Raw genomic sequence first — 26,778 nt, forward strand, 5'->3', positions numbered from 1 at the left:
ATACCTAAATAAGAACTGTGTTCGAACGATTGCCTCACAAGTAGTGCAGCAGATTTCCAGTCTCTGGACTGTCTATCCTTGATGTGAGTACCTCCCCAGAGATAATCAGAGCTAAGGTACTAATTGCCCGATATGTTGGTGCAATTTAGGCTGCGCAGCGCGACAAAGTTTCCAATGCATGTCTTCGCCCGAACAGCTGCCTGGACTACCAGTGGCCATCAAATCGATCTACTAGGACATACTGGCTTTAACGGGGGTGATGTCCAGTACTCCCTCGGAATTACGACCCAGCCAGTACAGAGTGCACTCAATCAATGGAACAATTCCGCGAAATTATCGTTGTAGTCTGTGTGACGGCAAGTTTCGATGCCGCGTTTCATATCTGTAAGACGACTTCATTCCTTGCTGGCCCCTCCGTTGAACAAACGTTTGCACAAATTTTTCTCATCCCGACTGGCCATTGCCACTTCGAGAATATGCGCCCTCTAGTAGCAGAACGGCACGGCCGTTTCGCAGCGAGAGGGTCTTCTAATCATAATCGGTGGCCTCCTGCTTGATGAGTTTCGTAATTAATAAATGTTAAGCATTTTCTTTTCTAGTCACAGCCAAGGTGAAACACGAGGCTGACCAAAGTCGGAGTGTCTCGCCTGTGTGCATGCATCCCCATGTGCCCGTTCGCTACTGTCTCGGCCCCAGCTTGCGACACGCGCATCCGCACTCTTTCTCAAGCACCCGCTCGCAGGCCCCTACTTCCTAAGCTCCTTCCTAAGCTCCACTCGCAGATGCGCGAGCGTTCACCACAAATAACGGAGGTAACTTTAGGGGAAAATCTGAGCGAAAATGTGGCAATGAAAATGACCCCCCCCCCCACTTGGCGCTGCCTGTTGCTTTAAGAGGAAAAACTACTCCAAATACGGAGCAACAACATGAATTTGCACAAAGCACGCACGCACAGGTATCATGTAAAGTTTATTCCACGCATATTTTAAACAGATGTAATCTCATTTATGAAATGATGATGTAAATATTGCAGTGCGTGAAAGAATGTGTTTGCAAGCGTCTGGAAAAGATGGCGCCACCATAACGAAGGCGGCCCTTCGTACGGCGCTCCGCACCCTGCACATAGTAGCAATAGTGCGGCGCCCTCGCGGTTACCGATTTTATTGCACGAGCGATATGAGGAGCTTTTACTCCAGAGTTAATTATCTGAACTATATGCCAAAAAAAGACGTGACTCGGTTGCGCTACCTGTGCACATTGGCTCCTACTCTCAGCTAACAACAAAGAACATTCCACAGTGTCACGCGAAGGAGGAAAGTGCAAATATTGTGAAGAGACTACAGAAGTATGCGATTAGTGCCTAAATAGCGAGGAAGCAGGCGAAGTGACGAGCGCCATTGATACGCGCGGCCGTCGAGGGCGAGCGCTGCTGATGAAAAGCGGAACGAAAGCCAAACTGCCTCTGACCAGGCCGGCGAAGCCTAGCGGCGCCGATTGGAGGACCGCGTTCGAAAGCAATTTGTTCAAGTCGGATTGCGTTCGACGTGTAGCGCCTGCGACCACCTCTCGTACGTCGTCGGCGTTAGAGTGTCGCGGCCCGCGCATGTTGCGGTGTCCTCGACTGAACGTTTCCCCGGGAGGACGCGAGTTCATTGCACCTTCACACCACGTGCTCGGAATAAATGCTGCGCATTCACTCAGATAACCGTCCAGGATGGTTTCTGAAGTATTTTTTCATTAGCTTGTATTAAACTCTGGGAGATTTCCTTCATCTCATTGAAAAGCATTGGTGGACTATCTGAAACATTCCAAATCATTACCTTTGATACCGCTCTTCTTCATTATATTGCTTGTCTGTTGGTGTAGAAAACTGTTCTAGAAAAAACTCTTCCCTGAGTGATTTGGTCGCCCGACAATTAACGATCGTTGTACCTCACGCAGCGACTCAGTGTTTAGCCTGCCGCCGATGTACCGGTATCCAACTCGTTGAACACAAGAGAACTGGAGGTGTCACGTCCATGTTCATGTACCCTGGTCACAGCGCGACGCTTTCCAAGGAGAGAGATCGAGCTACAGGTGTTTCCTCAGCTTGTCTTGAACAACACTGGAAAGAAATCTACAGTGACGTTTCACTTCGTTAAGACGGGTGACGCGAGAAACGTATATGGGTGCTATAGCACACAACACGTTATCTGCCATCAGTGCGCCTAGGCGCAGAACGCTGTCCGCGTCACGGATCGTATTGAAGACCGGGATTCCGCGGCGGCGCCATAAGCAGGAGCCGCGGCAGTAGAACACCCCGCTATAAACATTTGCTTACAGTTAATACCCAGCATGGTGTCAGCGCGCACAGGCACACAGCAAGTGTCTGCACTCGATGACCACGGACGCTGCTTGTCAAAACGCTGGCGTGGCGAATCGTGACCGCAAAAGCGAGCTGTCCATCGCTTCTACGCAAAATCAGCGGTGAGAACACCGCGCATGCAAAGCTACGAGCCATCGACCCACCTAGACTGTGGCGCCAAAGGAGATCGCGTTAAACAGAACGCGCGCGCGACTGCGCGTGGCCGAACTACAACGCCTCTGCTCCAGCCCCTCCACCGGTGCCATGGTGCAATTCGCGCGACGGAATACGGCGCGCGTCTTTCCCTTGCGCATGCAAGATTGAGTCCCCATCGTCGGCTCACCGCCGCACGCTTACTCTCGTAACATAAAGCGTACGGCGCACGACTACGATGTTAACACGAGAGGAACCTACTACGTTTGCATCACGAAGAAAACCAGTAGAAATTGCCAGAGCATCTCAACCCAGCGCGCATCCGGCTACCTTCAACCTCTGCGACTTTTCGCGTAGTTTCTTCATCTCCACTTCGCTGGACGTTGCTTACAGATTTTCGAGTAGCAATGCCTTGCCATGCTCCGAACACGCTCCTTCATATTATCCCCGACGAGCAATTCTCTTCACCCCCAGGCGCCTTCTCCGTTCGCTTGCTTCGCGGTCTCAGACAAACACCGCCGATTCGAAGAGTTGGACAGTTACGCTTGCGCGTAGAAAAAAAAAGAAACTATGAAAAGGGCGCACCTAACCGCAGCTTCGTGTCGCCTCGCTCCCTCCATTTCAGCGTTGTCCCTAAATATTACAGCCCAAGAAGGCTATGCTCTGCGTCTAGCAGATAGATTACCACTTGACAAAATAACGTATAACATCAACATTCGATCGTGGGTTTTCTTTTCTTTTTCTTCTCTACAGTCGCCTCCGGACGCCGGGGCGTCGGTCAATAGCGAAGTACTTGGTAAACAGTTTTGTTTGACAAACAAGCGAGCACCTTCGCGACGTCCTATATTAGAAGCCTTGTGGTCTAGCAGTAAATAAATTCAAAGCTGGAGGAGTCGTCGTATCGTTGGCTATTTTGCCTTTTTAAACGTTCTGCTCAGCCCGCTAAGCACAGTATACATGTTGTTCTAACAACACTGAAGCAATGTTTCGAAGAAGACGTCTCGTGTTTAATGTTATTGGGTCGAATTACGCAATTAGTTATGTACCGATATATACGCAATTGATTTGCGTTTGAGGGTATTTGAAATAAATATCAAATATATCGTACATGCGGTATAAGGGTGCAGTCATAAGAAATTTCGATGGATATAATCAAAGCACCAGAGCAATTCTGCACTGAATTGTAGAGTATCTAGAGCAGCCAAGCCGATTTCATTCGAAGTTGTGATGAAAATGGCACACAGGGTCCTTCTATAGAAGGCGAGGAAGTTAGAAGGGCCTGGAAAGTCATGACCGGGGGTAAAAGCGGCAGGATAAGATGGAATAACAGTCGATTTAATAAAATATGGAGGAAATATCATGCTCGTAGAGCTTGCGCGTCTTTATACGCATTGCTTCACGAATTGAAGTGTACCAGTGAGCTGGAATACGTTGTACGAATCCACGAGAAGGAGACGGTAAAGAATTGAATAATTATGGACCTATTAGCTTGCTATCGGTATTGTATAAGACATTCAATAAAATAATTAGATAGTGACTCTGAAGGTGTGTTTTTATTAGACATTATAGGCCGACCGGGTATTTATGCCTCAAATATTTTTTCTACGGGAACATTATGTATTTTAGGAAGATAATAGCGGCCTGCGTTCTTGTTCTTGGGAATCATGAAATTCCATTCAGATTGCGTCATTAGTTAGCTTCCTGGACAGGCCAGCCTACACCAGAATCTGAGAGCCCAGGTGCCTTTATAAGAAAATATTCTAATATTCTAAACTTCCTGCAAAAAATACCACCCACTATTATCAAGTAACGAGCGTCTGAGGAAAGCGTTCCCTGTGGCACCAAGGGTGACCTATCGCCACAACAGACACATTAGGTATATGTTTAAGGATATATTTCCTCCGCAATAAAGGCATCTTGTTGCCCCAGATGAAGAACCTGCAGGCAACTGCAAAGCTAAAGTATAAATTGAAAGCACCGCAAAGAGTGGCACGCCCCAAATCAAAACAACCTTTGCTTGGACTAATTCCGACGTGGTTCATAAGCTTGAATGTCCCTTCTATAAGAAACAGTATATCAGTGAAACGAGACAATCAATAAATGTCAAGTTAAACTGAAATCGCGCAGACAGAGTTGAAAAGCTTCCTGAAGCCGTTGCCGATCGTTTTAACCAGCTAGTTCATAGCATTGATGAAACAAAACTACATACCACAGAATAATTCTCGTTCTGCGAGACACAGAAATTACAGAGAACCACACCTCTTCTATCAATTCAAGACATTGCCAGAAATAAGATAAACGTTTTAAATTGAGTTTTAGAATCTATTCGCTGCGCTATATTTGAAGCCATTGGCAACAGCACTCAGTTAGTTCTCATGGAGTTGGATAGTGTTTTGTATTCGGTTTATTTTTCTCTTTTTTCCCTTTGTTTATATATATTATTGCAGTGTATTAATTTTTTAACACGGTCATCATTTTATGGCGCTCCTTTTGTTCTGTTTTGCATACAGACGCTAGTTGACTGACCTCCATCGGAGCAGAAAATCACACCCCTCTCCCCCCCCTATCGTTTACGGCCCTAGAAGTGACACGTTAACAGGCTGACACACGGCGCTACCACGCAGTCCTCCAGCCATGTTGAATAGTACACCTTTCTTCGGAATTTAACTCCCTCACCGCTAACACACCATTGGTCGTTTCCTCACCTATCCGGCCTACGCCGTCTCTACTTTACCGGAACCATACTTACATGTGGTGCGCTGAGGAAAGCATATGCCACTGTGAAAAAGACATATCCACTTGTCGCAACGTTGGCACCCACTTTTAGCTTGTTCTCGTTTTGCTCATCGTCTTGAATTTCCATCTCCCGTCTTCCCCGTGCTTTTCCTGTCTTTTTACATTAGATACTCAATGTACTAAACTCATATAGATAATATATTATGAATATAAAACAACGTAAATTGATAATAAGCATATAATAGGGCAAGGAATCCCAGCCAGCAAATCAAGCAAAGTTGGGATACGGGCTAGTTGGTATTCCATTGTTTCAAATATCAATTACAGTGCATACCAGGACAAGGGACCAAAATAACTTTGTTTCCCTATGCAAGCGAGAAACGGGAGCTCACAAACAAGACGTGTGCCCGCAATGCACGATACGCGCTTGCACGCTGCGGCGTCTAGATAGAAGTGCGCAAAGGCGAAGCTTCCTTTTCAGTTGACAATTCCTGCAACTAAGTCAAACGCGAACCATTGGTGGAATCCTCCATGTAGTAGTAATCAATAAAGCTCAATAACTTTCTCAATGAAGATTGCACCACGATAATTAACTATCACCTCGCTAAGGCTCGGTGTACACTTTTTGCCGTTAGGTACAGTGAAGCCGAGCAAAAAATACGAATACTCAGTTCTATGTAAAGCATACTTTCTGCTTAGCGTGACTTCAATTAAATGGGCTGAGCATTGTTAGCTACGCAAATTCCTCGAGCGGCCAGTCGCGCGTACTCTCGGGCTCCTTTCACGCTGGAAAATCACAGTTATGCACCACGTATTAAGCAATAGAAAGCTGTATTGAGTGTTTTTCGCTTTACCACGCAATTTTCTCGTTCACGCCTTTATCCAACTGTAATAATTGAGATATCGATGAATTATTTAAGGCTGATTATCTGATTAGGCGGGATGCAAAAAAGAAATCTTAGTATCTCCAAGCAAAGAACATTAAGATTCTTATATCCAGCTAAGTGGCATTTGCACATTTCTATATTTTGGTGCATCATAGTTGTGGACACCCTGTATTTTCCGCATTCTATTAGCAATGGCGAAATATTGCTTTTTTCTTCTTTCGTAATGTGCGCTCCCACCCCCCTCCGAAAGCATGACGGTCCAGAAAATCTCTATTTCTTTACTAAATAATTTCGAACTGAATTCAAAGTAGACCAAGCATCAGTATACCACTACAGGTTTACTTCAGTGGAAGTTCAGGCGTTTAGAAATAAAATTATGCAATTTAGACACATTACTGAGCGCCTATTAAAAGTCGCCATTGGAAAACATTAAGCGCGCCATTAATATTGATGGAACCTGAAAGAAAGCCGTGGAGGATATCCATCTTGTGACTGAACTACACTTTTGCTTGCGACTGACAGGTGTGCCAGAGTACACAGATGCTACCGTCATTCCTAATATAACTGCCGAGTCCACTGCTTGCAGCAACAGTGGTTTCATCAGCGCAAGCTGTTGTTCGTTGTCCGCTACATCACGTCGCTTTCTCCACCGAACTGCTATTTTCATCTGGGATCGCAAGATTCAATTTCTAAGAAAGTTCTCCAGGCTCAAGTATATAAACAAATATTCTGTAGCAAATATCGCTGACGCCCTTTTTGAGAGCCAGCCTGCTTCCTGTCAGATCACAAACTACGCAGTACGAAGGAAATGAAGCGGGAAACCTTATCATGTCACCGTTTTACTAAGTCTTTTTTTCACTACCTACCGCTAAGCGCAGCGGCACCGTCTGAAAACAAGTATTCCTGGAAGAGCACTTTTCTCTGATCGTAAAAACATCTATGCGAGCACGTCCAGTTCAAAAAGTTTCATCGTAGCTTCAGTGGGGAAAACAAATATGCGCAGCGTACTTAATGTCTGAACGCGTCAGAAACTTCCCTTGACAAGTATTAATCGCTGAGCCGCAATTTGGTTGTTTTTTCTCAGCTGGGATCACAAATTATTTCGGCGTGATGAGTACTTTAGAGTACGGTAATAGTTGTCAGTGACCTTGTCGTAAGAAAAATAATAAGAAAAAAGAGAACCAACTATATGTAGAATTGTCACCAGATGATCTGGCAGAACATCTGAAAATGCTATTTCAATTACTCAAAGTTGTGCAACCTGCCAGTTTTGTAAAAAGAAGAAATATCGCAGTAGGCTTGCCAGCGGATTTGTCAGCGGCCTATAACGGAGAGATGCGGCCCTATGAGTGATATTTGTACACGCGCGCACAACAAAGTTCGGTGCGAGCACTGATTTGGATTAAATTCTGGCATTTTATGTGAAAATACCTCGATATGATTATGAGGTGCGCCATAGTGGGGCACTCAGGATTAATTTTCACCGCCAGGGGATCTTTACTGGGGCCGCAATGTACAGGACACGGAAAGTGCGGCCGCCGCTGGGATTTGATCATGCGGCCTCGTGCTTATCAGTCCAACAGCATAGCCGCTAAGCCGCCGCGGAAGCTGGTGTAAGCATTGTCCTTTATGCTCATCCTTTCGGGAATCCCCACACCCGGCCTGTGTTTTCGATGAGCCGCCCTCCCCATCCCCCGCCATCGTTCACGGAACTCCTAGCGATACCTGGCGCATGCTGATAAACTGCTTTTGAGTAAAACTTGAAGCAGCGCGAAGAAGACGAGGACAGCAATTGGAAAGAAACACAACAAGCGGGCGCTGTGCAGAGAACTTGAGGGAGAGAGAGAGCAAATGATAAGTGAAAGGTAGGGGGGTTTACCAGGACTGAGTCCGGTTGCCTAGCCTACACTGGGGAAAGGGAAAAGGGGACGCAAAGAATAAAAGAAGAAGAGAAAGCCCAGTGGGGATATCATTCAGTCACTCAGTCCAGATCCCAGACGGTGACTCAATGCGGTACCTTTCAAATATAGCAGCAGCGCTTTTCTGGCTTTTTGTAGCTGCGATATGCGAGGCCACCGTCACAACTTCTTGTTCAAGGTGAATGGTTGTCTATCTAACTGATTGACAGCTGTGCAGAGGCCATGTCTTTCATTTTCAAAAGATGGGCAGTAGCACAGTAGATGTTCTATAGTTTCCTCAGCACCGCAGGCATTGCATTCGGCGCTATCAGCCATTCTAATCAAAAACGTATTTGCATTGGTGAATGCGACGCCCAAGCGTAAGTGGCACAGCATTGTTTCCTGATATCGCGGAAGCCTTAATAACAGCCGCAGTTGCATAGATGGGTCAAGGGAATGCAATCGTTCTTGGGTGAATTCAGCTGTCTGCCACTTCCCTAATGTCATAGGGTGCGCTAGCTTGCTTAAGTATTGGTCTCCGTCAGTCCGCGATAAAGGTACAGAAACAAGGGTTGCTCCTTCGTATACTTTCCTATCAGCTTCGTCAGAGAGGTCATTGCCGGAGATACCGCAATGGGCCAGGCAGCCACTGAAACACGACGTCATGTCCTTTCGCGATCATATGATGGTGGATTTCTCGTATCTCCGACACGAGTTGTTCACAGGACCCGCGACGAAGAGATGACAGAAGACATTGTAAGGCAGCCTTCGAATACCGGGTTATTGCCCACCGATTACCCGGTTGGTTGTTAATATTATCAACGGCACCTCGGAGGGCAACAAGCTCCGAACGGGTAGATGTTGTCAAGTAGGGAAACTTGTATCGGTTGCTTATTGATCCTGATGTTATAGCCACTGCAAACTTGAAAATGTAAAGACCAACTAGTTTTATAACGTATCAACAAACACCCACAGTAACTGAAAATGTTGAAAGGCATTGCGTACTACGTACAATTAGCGGTGCTTGTCTAGAAAATTTAATTCAACTTTTGCTAGGCTGAGTGATGCTGTGCTAACACATTTATCTCCTTGATTTCGTTGCGTGTTAAGCTCCTACAATTTCTCTTTCTGCTTTATTCTTTGCGCGCTTCAGAAACCTGGTGTCACTGAACATTTGGGTACATGAGCATTAATTGCAATGCACAGTTAAATGGCTAATGTACCTGTTTTTAAACTGTCTTCGCACTGCCTAGCTCTATGATTTCAACATTGCCCGGTTTGTACAGTGTGCACTTGTGTGCAATATAATGGTATCTCGGAAAGGACGCGAGAGGTGCACTTGTTGAATTTATTCACGTGATTCGTAGTGCATTCCTGGCGTTACCAATTTTTCATACCATTGAGTAGTTCCGAAGGTTTACAAGGAGCGGGAAATATTGGTTGGATTTGATGACCGTTGACCAATTTCTTTTGATTATCGGATAATTGTGAACATAAGGCATTACATGAAAGTCCCCTTTTTTCTGTTTTACAATTTTTCTTCCTCGGCGCTTTGCTTTTCGCAGGAGTGTTTCACAATAGGCTGTGATGGCTGAAGATGGGTACTCGGGTGTTTTAGGGCGTTCCGTCTGGAGTACGAGGCTACTTTTCATTTGGCGATCACAGGATTTGTTCATGCAGCTTGAGTACCGGAGATGGCTAGTCCCTTATTCAACGAATTTTGAATGAGCACCGTCATAGGGAAGCATGCCTTTTATAAACCTAAGTTGAGAAGCCCTGAAAACATGTTGATTTGAAGCGAATGAAAGATTAATATCCAACAATTGAATGTCAGTTTCATAGTGCATTTCAAAGGTGAACGTTTCTCCTCCATTGTGCATACTAAAATATTTGGTCTGGGCTGGTAAGCAAACAAAACTTAATAATAGAGACAAATATCACTGCGAAATCAGAAACTAATCTTAAATGGTGAAGGGTTCGTGTGGGATGGGGACACGCATTCTGTAATGAACTCAATAAGCAATGACAATTCATAAGTAATTGAAAATAAAAAAATGTCGGAGTGCTCCGCGCTCTTAATAAACTCTCAAAGCATTAGTAAGCAACTATAGCGAGGGCCAACTCCAACGCTGCCTTTTAAAATACATGCAAAGCGCAGAAACGCCTTTCTGAGAAAACACACGGACCAATTTTAATGAAATCGGTCCATGGAAAAAAAAGTAAATTCAAGTGATTGTTAGAAGTCGAATTTCAATTTAGGGTGCCAATCGTGTTTTAAAAAAAAATAAGTTCGAAAGATTGAAGAAAATAGAAGCACGAAGTTTACAAATTATTACTTCTACATCAAGAAAATATGTCACGGTTCTGTTATCGGTACCCATTATATAATTCAAGGCGGAAAACTTGATATGTCAATTTGTATCTTACGTCCATTTGTTACGTTGTGTACAAGGGTTCTGCAAAAGTTGTATTTGAATATCTCTAACTCTTTTAGGTTCACTTGTAATGTACCAATTTTGTCCGCTTTCGATGTATTATTAAATGCAATTGACATAATTGCGATAATACATTTCATTGCCTAGTTAGAGAGTTGTAAATTTGATAGTCTTGTTTTGTCAATTTTTAAGTAATAGCTTTGCCAAATTTTAAGAAAGCATTGACGACCTAAATCGAAAATTCAGAGCCAGCAGTGGCTATATTTTGTTGTTTTTTGTTTTAAATCCAACAATTATCGTCAAACTTGGTGCAGTGGTTGCTGAGAAAAGGAAAATCTCCTTTTACATGTATTTAGATAAAACACTCGAGCTAAATCATCATCATCATCATCATCATCATCATCATAAAATTCATAACTATCAGTCTATTTTATGTCCACAGCAGCACGAAAGCCTCTTTCATGCGCCAAGCGATTGCAACTAGCGCCCGCAAATTTCCTTATTTCATCGCCCCACCCAGTCTTCTATCGTCCTCGACTGTGCTTCCCTTTTTTTACACCCATTCTGTAACCCTAATCATCCACCGGCTATCTAGCCTAAGCATTAAATGACCTGCCAAGCTGCATTTCTCTCTTAATGTCGACTAGAATATCGATTAAACCCGTTTGCCCTCTGATACAAACAACTCTCTGTCTGTGAACGTTACGCATTACATTCTCCGTTCCATCGCTCTTCGCGCGGTCCTTAACTTGTTCTCGAGCTTCGAGTTTCTGCCCCCGAGTTAAAGATTCCTTTTAAGAACAAAATTGAGGAGTTATCTGCTCTGTTCCGGATACACAATCCAGACATCGTGTTTGCCATTGAATCGCATGATCACACGCTGTCACATGACCTGACAAAACAATGGCTTCGCTTCCCGATAGTCGCATTGTGTTAACAGAGACACTAGTTTTGCAATTTTGACCTGGGGAAACAGTATGCGTTCGGACGGAACACGTTCAGCCTTTCTTGATATGATCTTCCAATGCGGATTACAAAATTATGTGGTGAACGCTACATGACAAAATAAGACCCTTTACTTATGATTTTAAGGAGCCCGATGTTGTTCACGTCTGTGTTTCACCTGGTACTAGTGACCACAAAAATTGTAACCGCGATTCTTAGTCTGCGAAAACTATTTCCTGCTACCAACGAAACTCGAAAGGTGTGTGGCTATTCCAGGGCCAGTTATAATGAAGTGAGCCTCGGTATGAAAGCAGCCTTTGAGGCCGGCACCCATCCCTATTTTCAGAGCGTGGACTATCTTTGGAATTCATTGAAAACTGTGGTGTCATCACTAAATGAAAAACAGGTGCTTTGCAAGCAGACAAACCTAAAGCAGACAAACCCAGCAAGACGTATGAAGGTAAATGAAAGATAAAGCAAAGGTCTCGCACTTTTCAAAAATATAAAATGAATCATTCGAGAGCACTGGAACGCCGCCCAGTGGAACTATACACAGCCTATCCCACAGGTATCACTACTGCTAAGCATATGTACGTTTGCTAACTAGCTGAATCTGTTAAGACTAGTCTCAAAGCTTTTTGGACGTAAATAAGAAGGACACACAAAGAAAGATATGCGTAGTCCGAGTATTCTTCGCAAAGAAATCCAAATATCTGAAAATAATGACAAATCCGACTGTTTTATTAACTATTTGAATGGCTCTTTTCTAAAAGAAAAGAGAAATGGATACTTTTCCCAGCACTATTTCCAGTGCACGAAACGTATTGCCTCTAAATACTGCAACACTTGGGGGTATCCGGAATCACCTCAACTCTATTAATGCATCCAGAGCAACTGGTCTAGATGAAGCATCTCCGAGGATAATTAAAAGATATTCTTTTTCTCACTATTTACATATATTATCTTGCAAAACACTCGAAAGGGGCTAACTCGCTAAAGAGTGCAAAAAAAAGCGGTTCCAAATCGTCTATAACTAAATATAGGCAAATCTCACTCTGTTCCAAAGTTTGCAAATTGTCTGAGCGCTCGCTGTATAGCAATTAAATAGACACATAGAAAGAAGCATTTTTTTTTCTCTTTCCAAACAAACATGGTATCCGCAAAGGCGTCTCCTGGACCACTCAGCTTGTTGAACTATTTAATGACCTTGCAGATACAGCAGCAAAAAGGATGCCAACCGATGCATTTTTTATTCACTATCGTAAAGCGATTGCCTACGTCTCGCACGAACTATTAAAACGTATACTAAGAACTCTTAGTATGAACAATAAGATCGTGGAGCTAACTAAAGACTACCTGAGCGAGAGAATACAGTGTGCAGTGATTGGAGGCATAAACTGTAGTTTTGGGGAGGTGACTTTGGTAGGGCCGCAAGGCTCCGTGCTAGAGCCTCTATTATTTATTTATTTATGTAAATGATATCGCTTCTGATATTTCTTCACAAATGAGGCTGTTCGCTGACAACTCCGCAGTTTATAGACCTATTCGCGATCAACACAATATAGATGCCATCTAGTAGGACCTGAACAACATAGTCTCCAGGAGCAAAACCCTGGAACTTGCCATGAATACGAATAAATGTTGTAAGGTAACATTTACTAAATCTAAGATCGCCAGTAAAATTATCTAGAAACTAGACGATACAATTGTAAGAGAAGATAATGATGTTAAGTATTTAGGTGTCCTAACTGCTGGTCTATCCTGTTCCAGCCATATCAATATGACTGAAAGAAAGGGTGGGAAAATGCTTACCCAACGTATGCGCACTCTTTGGACTGCCTCTAAAATTCTTAAATATACAACATATAGGTCGCTGGTAAGGCCGTTATTTAAATGTGTGGGCGCTGTTTGGGATCCGCACCAGGATATCATCATCATCATCAGCCTAGTTACGCCCACTGCAGGGCAAAGGCCTCTCCCATAGTTCTCCAACTACCCCGGTCATGTACTAATTGTGGCCATGTTGTCCCTGCAAACGTCTTAATTTCATCCGCCCACCTAACTTTCTGCCACCCCCTGCTACGCTTCCCTTCCCTTGGAATCCAGTCCGTAACCCTTAAAGACCATCGGTTATCTTCCCTCCTCATTACATGTCCTGCCCATGCCCATTTCTTTTTCTTGATTTCAACTAAGATGTCGTTTACCCGCGTTTGTTGCCTCACCCAATCTGCTCTTTTCTTATCCCTTAACGTTAAACCCATCATTCTTCTTTCCATAGCTCGTTGCGTCGTCCTCAATTTCAGCAGAACCCTTTTCGTAAGCCTCCAGGTTTCTGCCCCATATGTGAGTACTGGTAACACACAGCTGTTATACACTTTCCTTTTGAGGGATAGTGGCAATCTACTGTTCATGATTTGAGAATGCCAGCCAAACGCACCCCAGCCCATTCTAATTCTTCTGGTTATTTCAGTCTCATGGTCCGGATCCGTGGTCACTACCTGCCCTAAGTAGATGTATTCCCTTACCACTTCCAGTGCTTCGCTACCTATCGTAAACTGCTGTTCTCTTCCGAGACTGTTAAACAATACTTTAGTTTTCTGCAGATTAATTTTCAGACCCACCCTTCTGCTTTGCCTCTCCAGGTCAGTGAGCATGCATTGCAATTGGTCTCCTGAGTTACTAAGCAAGGCAATATCATCAGCGAATCGCAAGTTGCTAAGGTATTCTCCATCAACTTTTATCCCCAATTCTTTCCACTCCAGGCCTCTGAACACCTCCTGTAAACATGCTGTGAATAGCATTGGAGATATCGTATCTGCCTGTCTGACGCCTTTCTTTATAGGGATTTTGTTGCTTTCTTTGTGGAGGACTATGGTGGCTGTGGAGCCGCTATAGATATCTTCCAGTATCTTTACATATGGCTCATCTACACCCTGATTCCGTAATGCCTCCATGACTGCTGAGGTTTCGACTGAATCAAACGCTTTCTCGTAATCAATGAAAGCTATATATAAGGGTTGGTTATATTCTGCACATTTCTCTATCACTTGATTGACAGTGTGAATATGGTCTATTGTTGAGTAGCCTTTACGGAATCCTGCCTGGTCCTTTGGTTGACAGAAGTCTAAGGTGTTCCTGATTCTATTTGCGATTACCTTAGTAAATACTTTGTAGGCAACCGACAGTAAGCTGATCGGTCTATAATTATTCAAGTCTTTGGCGTCCCCTTTCCTATGGATTAGGATTATGTTAGCGTTCTTCCAAGATTCCGCTACGCTCGAGGTTATGAGGTATTGCGCATACAGGGTGGCCAGTTTCTCTAGAACAATCTGACCACCATCCTTCAACAAATCTGCTGTTAGCTGATCCTCCCCAGCTGCCTTCCCCCTTTGCATAGCTCCTAAGGCTTTCTTTACTTATTCTGGCGTTACCTGTGGGATTTCGAATTCCTCTAGGCTATTCTCTCTTCCACTATCGTCGTGGGTGCCACTGGTACTGCATAAATCTCTATAGAACTCCTCAGCCACTTGAACTATCTCATCCATATTAGTAACGATATTGCCGGCTTTGTCTCTTAACGCACACATCTGATTCTTGCCTATTCCTAGTTTCTTCTTCACTGTTTTTAGGCTTCCTCCGTTCCTGAGAGCCTGTTCAATTCTATCCATATTATAGTTTCTGATGTCCGCTGTCTTACGCTTGTTGATTAACTTAGAAAGTTCTGCCAGTTCTATTCTAGCTGTAGGGTTAGAGGCTTTCATACATTGGCGTTTCTCTATCAGATCTTTCGTCTCCTGCGATAGCTTACTGGTTTCCTGTATAACGGCGTTACCACCGACTTCTATTGCGCACTCCTTAATGATGCCCATGAGATTATCGTTCATTGCTGCAACACTAAGTTCCTCTTCCTGAGTTAAAGCCGAGTACCTGTTCTGTAGCTTGATCCGGAATTCCTCTAGTTTCCCTCTTACCGCTAACTCATTGATTGGCTTCTTGTGTACCAGTTTCTTCCGTTCCCTCCTCAAGTCCAGGCTAATTCGAGTTCTTACCATTCTATGGTCACTGCAGCGTACCTTGCCGAGCACGTCTACATCTTCTATGATGCCAGGGTTCGCGCAGAGTATGAAGTCGATTTCATTTCTAGTCTCACCATTCCGGCTCCTCCACGTCCACTTTCGACTAACCCGCTTGCAGAAAAAGGTGTTCATTATCCGCATATTATTCTGTTCTGCAAACTCTACTAATAATTCTCCTCTGCTATTCCTAGAGCCTATGCCATATTCCCCCACTGACTTGTCGCCAGCCTGCTTCTTGCCTACCCTGGCATTGAAGTCGCCCATCAGTATAGTGTATTTTGTTTTGACTTTACCCATCGCTGATTCCACGTCTTGATAAAAGCTTTCGACTGCCTGGTCATCATGACTGCATGTAGGGGCATAGCCTTGTACCACCTTCAATTTGTACCTCTTATTAAGCTTCACAACAAGACCTGCCACCCTCTCGTTAATGCTATAGAATTCCTGTATGTTACCAGCTATTTCCTTATTAATCAGGAATCCGACTCCTAGTTCACGTCTCTCTGCTAAGCCCCGGTAACACAGTACATGCCCGCTTTTTAGCACTGTATATGCTTCTTTTGTCCTCCTAACCTCACTGAGCCCTATTATATCCCATTTACTACCCTGTAATTCCTCCAATAACACTGCTAGACTCGCCTCACTAGATAGCGTTCTAACGTTAAACGTTGCCAGGTTCAGATTCCAATGGCGGCCTGTCCGGAGCCAGGTATTCTTAGCACCCTCTGCAGCGTCACAGATCTGACCGCCGCCGTGGTCAGTTGCTTCGCGGCTGCTGGGGTCTGAGGGCCGGGGTTTGATTGTTGTATTCATATAGGAGGTTGTGGCCAAGTACTGCACCAGGGTGGCCAATCCTGCTCTGGTGAGGGAGTGCGTTACCGGTTCTGGTCACCGGGATCAGGCCGCACACCAGGCCTGTTTGTGCAATTTTCTCAACACACGTTTTTCTTTTGTATTTTCCAGTGGAGAATTGCGCGGCACCGGGGTTTGAATCACGGTCCTTTTGCACTGGAGACGGATACTCTACCGTCGCCGCAGGAGTTAAATTAGAAATTGGATTATGGGGTTTTGCGTGACAAAACCACTTTCTGATTATGCACGCCGTAGTGGAGGACTCCGAAAATTTCGACCATCTGGGGTTCTTTAACGTGCACCAAATTCTAAGTACACGGGTGTTTTCGCATTTCGCCCCCATCGAAATGCGGCCGCCGTGGCCGGGGTCCGATCCCGCGACGTCGTGCTCAGCAGTCTAACACCATAACCACTGAGCAACCACGGCGGTTCACGAGACCACCACCAGGCACCTTACGGGGATGCGGAGAGCTTCGCGGCCGGAACGAAGCCTCCCCTCTCCGCCGGCCAAGCGTGGAAAACGCGCTTTCCTATGGCTCAAGGTTGCGCAGGAATAGTATACCTCTAGCGTCTAGGAAAAGCTTTAACAGGTGCGAGGGCGGCACGCATCGCGTGGGAAGCTAGCCGCCGGAATAGCTATCTCAAGTACTGCTGCTGGCGAGGGCGAAATACCTTCGTGTAATTATAATAACCCTAATAGGACTTCTCTCAAAGAAAAAGAAAAGAAAAAAAAGGAAACGGCTCAGAAGGCTATACTTCGAGAGCTATGACTGATGCGTTTCTATATATGTGTATTCATCTCATCTATGGGATCGCATGCGCACGCTGTTTTTTTTTTTTTGTCTCAGCGTGTAGTAGTTAAGAGAGCCAGTTTAAGGGCGGAGAAGAGGGAAGGAAAGGAAAGCAAACTTGGAGCGCCGTGGTTTTAAAGCGCAACCGTGGTATAGAAACGGAAAGGCAAAATAAGCACGCGTGTCCATGATACGCACACGACAAACTGCCTTACAATATTTAGACTTGAGGGGAAGCTTCGTTAACAAACTATAACACGGCAATCAGCACTCGAATATAATTATAACCCTCATAATAATCGTAAGTATTCATCTCATCTGTAGGATCTAAAGCGCGCGCTGTTTCTTTGTCGCTGCGTGTAGTAGTTAAGAGAGCCAGTTTAAGGGCGGAGAAGAGGGAAGGAAAGGAAAGCAAACTTGCAGCGCCGTGGTTTTAAAGCGCAACCGTGGTAGAGAAACGGAAAGGCGAAATAAGTATGCGTGTCCATGATACGCACACGACAAACTGCCTTACAATATTTAGACTTGAGGGGAAGCTTCGTTAACAAACTATAACACGGCAATCAGCACTCGAATATAATTATAACCCTGATAATAACTGCAAATATTCTTCTCATCTATAGGATCTAAAGCGCGCGCTGTTTCTTTGCCGCTGCGCGTAGTAGTGAAGAGTGCCAGTTTAAGGGCGGAGAAGAGGGAAGGAAAGGAAAGCAAACTTGCAGCGCCGTGGTTTTAAAGCGCAACCGTGGTAGAGAAACGGAAAGGTGAAATAAGCATGCGTGTCCATGATACGCACACGACAAACTGCCTTACAATATTTAGACTTGAGGGGAAGCTTCGTTAACAAACTATAACACGGCAATCAGCACTCGAATATAATTATAACCCTAATAATAATTGCAAACATTCACCTCATCTATAGGATCTAAGACGTGCGCTGTTTCTTTGTCGCTGCGCGTAGTAGTGAAGAGAGCCAGTTTAAGGGTGGAGAAGAGGGAAGGAAAGGAAAGCAAACTTGCTGCGCCGTGGTTTTAAAGCGCAACCGTGGTAGAGAAACGGAAAGGCGAAATAAGCATGCGTGTCCATGATACGCACACGACAAACTGCCTTACAATATTTAGACTTGAGGGGAAGCTTCGTTAACAAACTATAACACGGCAATCAGCACTCGAATACGACGAGAGAAATTATTGAGACGTGGAAAATTCCCTTGAAATAAATCTGGTTTGCGAGACAAATGCTTGTATGTATTGAATCTCTTAAAAGATGAGGGGGGAAATATGCGCTCACCGAGAGGGCATCGTCAGCACGAGACCACCACCAGGCACCTTACGGGGATGTGGAGAGCTTCGCGGCCGGAACGAAGCCTCCCCTCTCCGCCGGCCAAGCGTGGAAAACGCGCTTTCCGATCGCTCAAGGTTGCGCAGGAATAGTATACCTCTAGCGTCTAGGAAAAGCTTTAACAGGTGCGAGGGCGGCACGCATCGCGTGGGAAGCTAGCCGCCGGAATAGCTATCTCAAGTACTGCTGCTGGCGAGGGCGAAATACCTTCGTGTAATTATAATAACCCTAATAGGACTTCTTTCAAAGAAAAAGAAAAGAAAAAAAAGGAAACGGCTCAGAAGGCTATACTTCGAGAGCTATGACTGATGCTTTTCTATATATGTGTATTCATCTCATCTATGGGATCGAATTCGCGCGCTGTCTTTTTTTTTTGTCTCTGCGTGTAGTAGTTAAGAGAGCCAGTTTAAGGGCGGAGAAGAGGGAAGGAAAGGAAAGCAAACTTGCAGCGCCGTGGTTTTAAAGCGCAACCGTGGTAGAGAAACGGAAAGGCGAAATAAGCATGCGTGTCCATGATACGCACACGACAAACTGCCTTACAATATTTAGACTTGAGGGGAAGCTTCGTTAACAAACTATAACACGGCAATCAGCACTCGAATATAATTATAACCCTAATCATAATTGTAAATATTCATCTCATCTATAGGATCTAAAGCGCGCGCTATTTCTTTGTCGCTGCGTGTAGTAGTTAAGAGAGCCAGTTTAAGGGCGGAGAAGAGGGAAGGAAAGGAAAGCAAACTTCCAGCGCCGTGGTTTTAAAGCGCAAGCGTGGTAGAGAAACGGAAAGGCGAATAAGCATGCGTGTCCATGATACGCACACGACAAACTGCCTTACAATATTTAGACTTGAGGGGAAGCTTCGTTAACAAACTATAACACGGCAATCAGCACTCGAATATCATTATAACCCTCATAATAATTGTAAGTATTCATCTCATCTATAGGATCTAAAGCGAGCGCTGTTTCTTTGTCGCTACGTGTAGTAGTTAAGAGAGCCAGTTTAAGGGCGGAGAAGAGGGAAGGAAAGGAAAGCAAACTTGCTGCGCCGTGGTTTTAAAGCGCAACCGTGGTAGAGAAACGGAAAGGCGAAATAAGCATGCGTGTCCATGATACGCACACGACAAACTGCCTTACAATATTTAGACTTGAGGGGAAGCTTCGGTAACAAACTATAACACGGCAATCAGCACTCGAATACGACGAGAGAAATTATTGAGACGTGGAAAATTCCCTTGAAATAAATCTGGTTTGCGAGACAAATGCTTGTATGTATTGAATCTCTTAAAAGATGAGGGGGGAAATATGCGCTCACCGAGAGGGCATCGTCAGCACGAGACCACCACCAGGCACCTTACGGGGATGTGGAGAGCTTCGCGGCCGGAACGAAGCCTCCCCTCTCCGCCGGCCAAGCGTGGAAAACGCGCTTTCCGATCGCTCAAGGTTGCGCAGGAATAGTATACCTCTAGCGTCTAGGAAAAGCTTTAAAAGGTGCGAGGGCGGCACGCATCGCGTGGGAAGCTAGCCGCCGGAATAGCTATCTCAAGTACTGCTGCTGGCGAGGGCGAAATACCTTCGTGTAATTATAATAACCCTAATAGGACTTCTTTCAAAGAAAAAGAAAAGAAAAAAAAGGAAACGGCTCAGAAGGCTATACTTCGAGAGCTATGACTGATGCTTTTCTATATATGTGTATTCATCTCATCTATGGGATCGCATGCGCGCGCTGTTTTTTTTTTTGTCTCTGCGTGTAGTAGTTAAGAGAGCCAGTTTAAGGGCGGAGAAGAGGGAAGGAAAGGAAAGGAAACTTGCAGCGCCGTGGTTTTAAAGCGCAACCGTGGTAGAGAAACGGAAAGGCGAAATAAGCATGCGTGTCCATGATACGCACACGACAAACTGCCTTACAATATTTAGACTTGAGGGGAAGCTTCGTTAACAAACTATAACACGGCAATCAGCACTCGAATATAATTATAACCCTAATCATAATTGTAAATATTCATCTCATCTATAGGATCTAAAGCGCGCGCTATTTCTTTGTCGCTGCGTGTAGTAGTTAAGAGAGCCAGTTTAAGGGCGGAGAAGAGGGAAGGAAAGGAAAGCAAACTTCCAGCGCCGTGGTTTTAAAGCGCAAGCGTGGTAGAGAAACGGAAAGGCGAATAAGCATGCGTGTCCATGATACGCACACGACAAACTGCCTTACAATATTTAGACTTGAGGGGAAGCTTCGTTAACAAACTATAACACGGCAATCAGCACTCGAATATAATTATAACCCTCATAATAATTGTAAGTATTCATCTCATCTATAGGATCTAAAGCGAGCGCTGTTTCTTTGTCGCTGCGTGTAGTAGTTAAGAGAGCCAGTTTAAGGGCGGAGAAGAGGGAAGGAAAGGAAAGCAAACTTGCAGCGTCGTGGTTTTAAAGCGCAACCGTGGTAGAGAAACGGAAAGGCGAAATAAGTGTGCGTGTCCATGATACGCACACGACAAACTGCCTTACAATATTTAGACTTGAGGGGAAGCTTCGTTAACAACTATAACACGGCAATCAGCACTCGAATACGACGAGAGAAATTATTGAGACGTGGAAAATTCTCAATTATCCGCACCAGGATAACCTGATTGATAAGTTAGAAGCAATACAAAACCACGAAGCCAGGTCTCCACCAAAGCTCTACTCCACGTGCGTGAGCATAGCAGCGATATAGATACACGTCGGCTTCAAAGCGCCACAGATAAGACGCCAGAAGCAAGGACTTGACATTTCGCACTCAATATACGCCGATATACACCATTATACACAGACTTGACAGGCAGTCATAAGAACAAATACCTCGGTAAACCCCGCTATATTTCAAACATGATTGACCACAGCCTTTAAATTCGCGGAATTGACTGCAAAATTAACTATATGATGTACTCATATTTCCCCTTAATATTTCTGAATGGAAGAAGCTGCCAGTTAAAATTACGGGTCCAATTTTGAAGTGTATTTAAATTTAGAAATGACTTGTGATCCCTTCTTTCAAAACCTGCCACTTACCAATGATTTGTGGTGTTACTGTTCTTTGAGACCACTTCCTGTAGATGAATGTATTATTACTCATACCTATTGTATACTTTTTTTACTTTTTTTGTTTTTCATTGTAGGTTACCGCTCGTCACTTTATTCAAGTACCAACTACCCTGATGCAATTCTTCGGCTCTGCAGGGTGCATTCTATATAAATAAATATATAAAATAAATTGGTTGGTTCAGATAACGTGACACATTTTCCCTAAAACAACAGCGTATTTGGTAGTATTGGTGCCAGCTCGAGTTCATCGTCTTCCCCCTCCACACTTCCCCCGGTTGGCACCGATAATCTCCCGTACAATTTGAAATGCAGAACTGAAACTCATAAAAGGTAAACAATGGGGCTACCTATCTGCACCAAATATTGGAAAATAAATGTACGCGTGCCGTTATTTATTCCACAAGAAAATGAAAAATTAGTTTAATGAACCATGCTTCAAAAGGAATCCGTAATTTTGAACGCACCTACTGTACTTTCTGTGCCAGTATCATCAAAAGAGCCCACCTAGAAAGGAAGTGTTCTTTAATTTGCTTTGAAGGTCACCAATTTCAGATGGTTCCAAGTTCACAACAAGCATGCCTACGTCCGGACGAGTCACGTCAGAAAACTCAATGACGGTGCAGCTCGAGAGAAAAAGGGCTATCTAAAAGGGCTTCTGTCTTTTTTTCTTTCGGGTTTAGTTATCGAGTTAAAAAAAAAACCGTTGGCGTTCCCGTTTTCACCCCATCGATATTCGGGGAAAAGGGCGGTGATGACAAGGTTCGAGGAGTGAGCCCGATAACAACTACTGTCAACCTGATTGTTCGCTCACAATGGAGTCTCTGGTAATGCTTGCGCAGCAGCATTCAAGCCAATCTTTTTTTCCTCCTACTCTTTTCCATTAATAGGTCTCGAATCATGATTCAAATGTAACATACCCTTTCTCAAACGTCGCACAAGAAGCACAGTTCCTTTTTTTGTTTCTGTTCGTTACAAGGAGGTGAATGGTGTAGATGGATATCCAAGATAGTGTAGGCGTTACAAAAGCAAAGCCGGTAATTCCGCCAAAAATGTGCATGCATGGTGAGATTTTGCAGTCATCTCACATCAGCATCACGTTGGAAATTTTGCAACCGTAAGAAAGCACATAAATTTTTAAAGAAGTGAAGCTTCCAAGCTGGTGATTGCTATTCTGGCCATGCAGGTCGCAAACTCTAAAACTCTTTCTGAGCCCCTTCCCGCCGCTCTAATAAGTGCGCAACCTGGTTTAGCTTGGTAATTTCTCTATGTGTGAAACAGCAGAGCTTTCAGCAGCACTTCATAATCTGCTGCGGACACTGCAGACAGAGCGAAACCTCGGCTGAAGCTGAACGCATGCGAATATACTGCTGCCTTTTTTTATTCGTTCAGCACAAAAAATATAATAGACAGTCGATTGCTCAACTTTATGGAGTGTGTACGTAGGCCTGTGGTGGCTTGCGTAGTTAATGTAGAAGGTTACATCTTCCCTATCCAACACACAGATTATAAAATTTTGATCCGGGAATGCGAAGTGCCATTCGGAAAAGCCACTGAGAAGGACATGCCTCTGCAATAATTTTAGAATATTTTACATGGCGAACTTAATATCAGCATCTTAAAAAATCAACTCATTTCTCCGGGATTCGATGGTATCTGGGTCAGTTTAGCTCCCGAATAACACTACTTGGGAGACAGATAAACATAGAGAGAGGCTTTAGTGATAAGCTGGAAATATTAACCTGGCTGTTCTCTTGACATCCTACTCCTGGTGCTGAGTGACGATAATTATATACACAGACAGTGATAAACGCGATATATATAAAAATACCTTGGGATCTTGTTCATATATACCGGAGGAAATAGTTGTTGTTTTTACACTGTGCAATCCGTGCATTGATCATTTAACGTTTCACAAAGAGCGCATTTCAGAGGTGGAGATTATTATAAAAGTTTAAACTGCAACTAACACAATACATGCACGCCACCCACAACTTTGAAAATAAAGAATCCCTTTTCCATTTAATAGTTCCTATCAATCACGTCTCGCCAAATTTACTTTATACCAGCAGCCACATAGCTACGCCCTGTTGCTGACGAGCGTGCCAGTCGTTTGGTGGCTTAAATGAGATCCCCCTGGACCTTCACTGTTAACGATCGGCTTCATAGTCTTTCGCGTCTCTTTCAATCAACAGTGCCGTCCTTACGCCTTCCATAGTGAAATAGACAAAGTTTTTTTTATCAGAAACTGCTGTCCTGTGTTCGCTGCTAGAGCGAACTTTCTATTCAAGATAAACGCATTGAGTCTCTCTTTCACAGCTTTTCGTTCGTGTTAATAATTTATCCTTATGCGCCAGTGCGAAATCATTCCGTTCTACATACAAAAATTACTCAATATTTCTTTGTTTAAAGAACGTTCGGGCATACAATTGTCTGCGAGAATTCGGGCCATAATTCTAAGCAGCCACAAGTTTTCCAACTTAAAGATTTATTGAGCGGCCTCCAAGCTCTTAATGACTGTTTTCTGGTTCACATCATTAGCGAAGCAGCTGGGTCCCGTAAGAGAGTAAGGCACCACTATTAGAAGCGCTTAGCGGTAGCTTTATCGAAGAACTTCAGTGAAGAAACCTGCATTTTCAACATGAATCACTTTGTTTTGTACACCGTGTGTTATATTCTGCGCCATTAGAGCACGGCGATGAGTGAATGCGAGAAAACCATAGAAATAATGTTGGCTGGAGTAAATGGGAAGAATTGAGTTGCTTTACTTTGTAGAGCCTGGCCATATCACATGGCTCGTACTGTACACTGATTTTAATGGCGGAAAACGTCAGACCACATTAACGCTCCTATTTACAAACCAACCCTATAGTTATCTCTTGGCCCCCTTCCCCACTGGGTGGCCTAGCTTGTTATACAAAGAAACCTTATGCTCAAATCCAATGTGAACTAAACCTGGTGGCATAGAAAAGGAAAATTTCTAAGGGCAGCCTGGCAGGCAAATTAAAGCGCCACTTACCCGGAGCATGAAGACCGACCACTACAGGGTTCATCAATTTTATTGCCATATTAAAGTAAATGTTGGATCCTTTGAAGTAAAACTATTCTAATATATTTTTATTCCAGTCTCCTGACGTCACATTCGCGTGACCGCCGACGCAAGCATCGGATGGTGACCCAAAGGGTTGTCTGAAGAGACCAATCAAAAGCTGTGCTCATTTACAGAAGGCCACTTTTGTTTGAGTTAAAAACGAATAACATTGCCTACACTGAGCTCCTTTCCTTATATAATTGGCTGAGTAGAGGCGAAGAGCACGATCAAATAGAGAGGAATTCGACGGGGCCGAGCCATTGCACTTAAAATCGATAACCGCATCAAGAGGGTGGTGCCGGCGTCTTCGATTAGCCCGCTTTCCCTTATTTAGCTTACGGTGGTTGGTCGAAAATCGCGGCGGCATGCAACGGAACTTTAAGAATGCTGCTAAAACGGATCCTCGCCAAAAAAGAGTTGGCAGAGTGAGGTCGTAAACGGACCTAAAGTGCTCCAAAACATTACACGCCACGTAAAAAGTTTTATCCTACGCAAATAAGCCCATGCTCTCCGGCAGGTGCGTGTAGGCAGTGCCTGAGCGATTGGGAGCAGCCAATTTTATTCGATTCGGAAGGGGGCCCCCTGTGGCAATTCAAAAAAGAACTTCAGTTTTGTTCGAAATATTATTGCATCCTGAACGCGTACACGTAACATTGACGCGGTGAGTTTTCGAGGTTTTGTGACGTTGCGTGACAGGCAGGTGAAGTGGGTGCAGCCCTAAATCTTTTGACCGATAGGCCAATAGCCAAGGTCTAATGGTGAAAAGTTGTCGAATCAAATATAACTATTTTTCTTTTGTTCGGTCCAACCATGCATATTAATTGGGTACACGTCATATCAGGTGGGGAGCTATCGCGGTTTTCATGACGCCGCGTAACAGACGGGCGAAGTGGCGGTAGTCGAAAAAGATTTTGACAAATCGTGCAGGGTTGATTGTAGAATTGGAATAGAAAAGTTTGGAATAGTTTTACGTTATAGCGTTCCTGTGCTCTAGAAGTGCATTTATATGTGAAACTCACCAGGCGTGTGCTCAGGGAAAATCATAATCCCATGAATGTATGTGAGTTTCCTTTCAGATTCCGCATTGGGAGCGAGCAGGTATCCCGCTCCCCTCGCCATATTGGCACTCGCTTCGTGTCCAGGTGATTGTGGTTCTTATGTGCCACCTCTTTTTCAGCTCCTCCTACCGAGCAGAAAGGAAGGACCCCGGTAACGAGAATGGAGGGAAGAAACGGCGCGTCTTTCTTCTCTGCGTGTGGGGCAGAAAGACCGGTTGGCCCTTAGAAGGTATCGGTGTGTCCTTTGCAGGCCAAACGAAGTTATCACTGAAAATCACTGAAGCAGGCCAAACAAAGTTAAGAGCCTCGCCGCATGCTAGTCCCTTATGAAGTCAAGGCCGCCTTCTACAAGGAAGACTTTTCGAAGAATAAGGCACGTTTTTGAAACACACCTTGGCCTTTTGTCACACTTACAGTTTCCTTATCCTTATAAAAGCGGGCCTTGCAGCGTTATGTTGATGGTGGCCCGCAAATATGGGCCTTCTCTGTGTGGTTCGCATGTTCTCGTTCATGTCTCTTTTCACGCCATTAAAGAAGGCATAATTAACCAATCTAACTTTACCAAGAAGGCCAGTATCATTCGTCCTAACGCAATCTGTAACAACGTTATCCATGATAATTTTTCTTAGTACTCAACAAAATAAAAGGGTCAGCGTAGTCAATATTCATTTTATGTTTCGGAGAAAACGTTCCGCTACTGAAAGCTAGTACTCAAGGCAGTTATATATATATATATATATATATATATATTGGCGGCGAGGAGTTACGGAGTCGCCCTCTATCGGAAGCGCCTCGCTGGCGTAGTATAAGGGATCACGTGACGCGCTCCTCATAGGTTTTGCTGTCAGCGCTCCCCGAAAACGCCACGCGCGAGCTCTCCCGGACATTTCCGTAAGTACTTTCGAAACGAGAGAAGTTTCTTACTGTCTAAATAACAATCTTGGGCAAACTGAAAGCACACAATCGTTTACAGCCGCTATCTCTTTACCGAATACGTACAGTGAACGCCACTGCGCACGGTCGCCGCGATGGAGTCTCCCGAACCAGCTTCTTGCGTGAAAGGTAGGTAAACGCTTAGAGCAAACTATGTGAAATA

This window comes from Dermacentor variabilis, chromosome 7 (assembly GCF_050947875.1).
Source record: "Dermacentor variabilis isolate Ectoservices chromosome 7, ASM5094787v1, whole genome shotgun sequence".
NCBI lineage: Eukaryota > Metazoa > Arthropoda > Arachnida > Ixodida > Ixodidae > Dermacentor > Dermacentor variabilis.